The following is a 4,933-nucleotide window of genomic DNA, read 5'->3' as shown; positions in this document are numbered from 1 at the left end:
GATATTGAAAAGATAAATACAAGTTGAATAGTTGAATGTCTTGTCTTCGTTTTAAAGTTTGAATGGTGGCTCTATGTCAATGTATGTGGAAGTAGATACAGTTTAAAGAGGAGGAATTTGAATGAGAATTTGAAGGGTCTCTCCATTGAAATACATTATAAATTTTTGTTAAATAAAGTTGAATAAAATAAAAAATATAAATGTTAAAAATGAGAAAAATAGAAGCAGTGTTGTCCAAAAGAATAGGAATCTAACGGTGTTTGAATGGTTTTTCTAAGTTGAACGGTTTTGAAGGAGATAGATTACAAAAAACGTACGGAATACAGAATAATAATAAATAAAAAAATAGAATAAAGACTAGAAAGTGCATTTTCTGAAGAAACTGCAGTGTGAATGCTTGAATCTGAATGTATGGACTGAAATGAATTAATTGCTGAATTTTGAGTTAAAAATTTTGAATGAGATAAAAAACAAAACAAAAAAAAAACCCGAATTTAACCTGAAAACAAAGGTGCTGAACTGCTAAAAGCTGAAGGTTACACAGAAGAAGAAGTTGGAAAAAAACTGAAAATGTTTTAAATGTAAATTAGAAAACCCTAAGAAATGAGAAAAGAACATTTAGAGTCAGAAAACATCTGAATGAATATTAAAAGGTCATATTCTTTGAATCACTGAATGACTAAAATGTGATCCCTCCACTTTGATCCACACAGTTTAAAAAGTTTAAATGCCTGAGCTTTCAAAGATACGGTGTTGGAAAGAGAACAATAATGGCGACAATTTGAGGGTAAAATGATGGCTGTAACACTGTGGACACAGCAGCAGTTGAAAGAGAAGTGCTTAAGATGAATCTTGGTACAGTGGCAGGCAGAGCTCGTTAAGCAGGCAGGTGTGAGCCTGGTTGCTATAGTGACCGCACCCAATGGCTCCATACACACGTACACAGACATGCGCCTCACTTTTGCTGCTTAAAATGAACAGAAAAGTCAGGCCGAAACAAATCGCTCCCAAATGAAAAGTAAAAGTCGTATTGACAAAATTCTTTCACCGTGAGCGACAGCAATGTCTAGTCTACCTAATTCTCAGTTTTCATGCCTGTGGAGCTTATTATATGGACGTGGTGACAGTGTAAAGACACCATGCTCTTCTGATTTTCAAACGAACCTTCTGAGCCATTTTAACATTAGAGTCTATGGAAGAGTTGGAGGGAGGAGGCTGTGCATTGGTGACATTTATGAAAGAACCATAACACCTAGGACAATAGTAAACACATTGGATGAAAGAGGACAGCCATGGCTACGTTTTGAGGGTAAAATCATACCTGTAGAGCAAACGCTGCGGACACAGCAGCAGTTTTAAAAAAGATTTTAAGATTAATTTTTTTGCTCCTCTCACTCTAGCAGTTGAGCTGCCTCACTCTAGCCCCAACATTCCGTCCCATACACACCCATTATAAACTCTGAAACGGGTGAAAAAACATCATGAAACTTAAACTGGAACTGAAGAAAAAGTATAATAGATATTGAAAAGATAAATACAAGTTGAATAGTTGAATGTCTTGTCTTCGTTTTAAAGTTTGAATGGTGGCTCTATGTCAATGTATGTGGAAGTAGTAAGAGTTTAAAAATGAGTAAGTTGAATGAGGATTTGAAGGGTCTCCCCATTGAAATACATTATAAATTTTTGTTGAATAAAGTTGAATAAAATTAAAAATATAAATGTTAAAAATATGAAAAATAGAAGCAGTGTTGTCCAAAAGAATAGGAATCTAACGGTGTTTGAATGGTTTTTCTAAGTTGAACGGTTTTGAAGGAGTAGGCTTTGAAAAAACGTACGGAAAAATAAAATATAATAATAATAATAATAATAATAAAGATTCGAATAACAATACTGTGAATGCTTTTCAAGCATTCACACTAATTAGAAGAACAATACTGTGAATGCTTTTCAAGCATTCACACTAACTAGAAAGTGCATTTTCTGAAGAAACTGCAGTGTGAATGCTTGAATCTGAATGTATGCACTGAAATGAATTAATTGCTGAATTTTGAGTTAAAAATATTGAATGAGATTAAAAAAAAACAAAAAAAAAAAACGAATTTAACCTGAAAACAAAGGTGCTGAACTGCTAAAAGCTGAAGGTTACACAGAAGAAGGAGTTGGAAAAAAACTGAAAATGTTTTAAATGTAAATTAGAAAACCCTAAGAAATGAGAAAAGAACATTTAGAGTCAGAAAACATCTGAATGAATATTAAAAGGTCATATTCTTTGAATCACTGAATGACTCAAATGTGATCCCTCCACTTTGATCCACACAGTTTAAAAAGTTTAAATGCCTGAGCTTTGAAAGATACGGTGTTGGAAAGAGAACAATAATGGCGACAATTTGAGGGTAAAATGATGGCTGTAACACTGTGGACACAGCAGCAGTTGAAAGAGAAGTGTTTAAGATGAATCTTGGTACAGTGGCAGGCAGAGCTCGTTAAGCAGGCAGGTGTGAGCCTGGTTGCTATAGTGACCGCACCCAATGGCTCCATACACACGTACACAGACATGCGCCTCACTTTTGCTGCTTAAAATGAACAGAAAAGTCAGGCCGAAACAAATCGTTCCCAAATGAAAAGTAAAAGTCGTATTGACAAAATTCTTTCACCGTGAGCGACAGCAGCTTCTAGTCTACTGAATTCTCAGTTTTCATGCCTGTGGAGTTTATTATATGGACGTGGTGACAGTGGAAAGACACCATGCTCTTCTGATTTTCAAACGAACCTTCTGAGCCATTTTAACATTAGAGTCTATGGAAGAGTTGGAGGGAGGAGGCTGTGCATTGGTGACATTTACGAAAGAACCATAACACCTAGGACAATAGTAAACACATTGGATGAAAGAGGACAGCCATGGCTACGTTTTGAGGGTAAAATCATACCTGTAGAGCAAACGCTGCGGACACAGCAGCAGTTTTAAAAAATATTTTAAGATTAATTTTTTTGCTCCTCTCACTCTAGCAGTTGAGCTGTCTCACTCTAGCCCCAACATTCCGTCCCATACACACCCATTATAAACTCTGAAACGGCTGAAAAAACATCATGAAACTTAAACTGGAACTGAAGAAAAAGTATAATAGATATTGAAAAGATAAATACAAGTTGAATAGTTGAATGTCTTGTCTTCGTTTTAAAGTTTGAATGGTGGCTCTATGTCAATGTATGTGGAAGTAGTAAGAGTTTAAAAATGAGTAAGTTGAATGAGGATTTGAAGGGTCTCCCCATTGAAATACATGGGAAATTTTGGGAAATTTTTGTTGAATAAAGTTGAATAAAATTAAAAATATAAATGTTAAAAATGAGAAAAATAGAAGCAGTCATGTCCAAAAGAAGAGGAATCTAATGGTGTTTGAATGGTTTTTCTAAGTTGAACGGTTTTGAAGGAGTAGGAGTACAAAAAACGTACGGAATACAGAATAAAATAGAACTAGAAAATGCATTTTCTGAAGAAACTGCAGTGTGAATGCTTGAATCTGAATGTATGCACTGAAATGAATTAATTGCTGAATTTTGAGTTAAAAATTTTGAATGAGATAAAAAAAACAAAAAAAACAACCTGAATGTAACCTGAAAACAACAGTGCTGAACTGCTAAAAGCTGAAGGTTACACAGAAGAAGAAGTTGGAAAAAAGCTGAAAATGTTTTAATTGTAAATTAGAAAAACCTAAGAAATGAGAAAAGAACATTTAGAGTCAGAAAACATCTGAAAGAATATTAAAAGGTCATATTCTTTGAATCACTGAATGACTAAAATGTGATCCCTCCACTTGGACCCACACAGTTTAAAAAGTTTAAATCTCTGAGCTTTGAAAGACAAGATGTTGGAAAAAGAACAACGATGGCGACGTTTTGAGGGTAAAATGATGGCTTTAACACTGTGGACACAGCAGCAGTTGAAAGAGAAGTGTTTAAGATGAATTTTGGCAGAGTGGCAGGCAGAGCTCGTTAAGCAGGCAGGTGTGAGCCTGGTTGCTATAGTGACCGCACCCAAGGGCTCCATACACACGACACAGACATGCACCTCACTTTTGCTGCTTAAAATGAACAGAAAAGTCAGGCCGAAACAAATCGCTCCCAAATGAAAAGTAAAAGTCGTATTGACAAAATTCTTTCACCGTGAGCGACAGCAATGTCTAGTCTACCTAATTCTCAGTTTTCATGCCTGTGGAGCTTATTATATGGACATGGTGACAGTGGAAAGACACCATGCTCTTCTGATTTTCAAACGAACCTTCTGAGCCATTTTAACATTAGAGTCTATGGAAGAGTTGGAGGGAGGAGGCTGTGCATTGGTGGCATTTATGAAAGAACCATAACACCTAGTACAATAGTAAACACATTGGATGAAAGAGGACAGCCATGGCTACGTTTTGAGGGTAAAATCATACCTGTAGAGCAAACGCTGTGGACACAGCAGCAGTTTTAAAAAAGATTTTAAGATTAATTTTTTTGCTCCTCTCACTCTAGCAGTTGAGCTGTCTCACTCTAGCCCCAACATTCCGTCCCATACACACCCATTATAAACTCTGAAACGGGTGAAAAAACATCATGAAACTTAAACTGGAACTGAAGAAAAAGTATAATAGATATTGAAAAGATAAATACAAGTTGAATAGTTGAATGTCTTGTCTTCGTTTTAAAGTTTGAATGGTGGCTCTATGTCAATGTATGTGGAAGTAGTAAGAGTTTAAAAATGAGTAAGTTGAATGAGGATTTGAAGGGTCTCCCCATTGAAATACATGGGAAATTTTGGGAAATTTTTGTTGAATAAAGTTGAATAAAATTAAAAATATAAATGTTAAAAATGAGAAAAATAGAAGCAGTCATGTCCAAAAGAATAGGAATCTAATGGTGTTTGAATGGTTTTTCTAAGTTGAACGGTTTTGAA

The sequence above is a fragment of the Astatotilapia calliptera genome, chromosome 13, assembly GCF_964374335.1.
Source record: "Astatotilapia calliptera chromosome 13, fAstCal68.1, whole genome shotgun sequence".
In the NCBI taxonomy this organism is placed as follows: domain Eukaryota; kingdom Metazoa; phylum Chordata; class Actinopteri; order Cichliformes; family Cichlidae; genus Astatotilapia; species Astatotilapia calliptera.
This window is presented reverse-complemented; position numbering follows the sequence as displayed.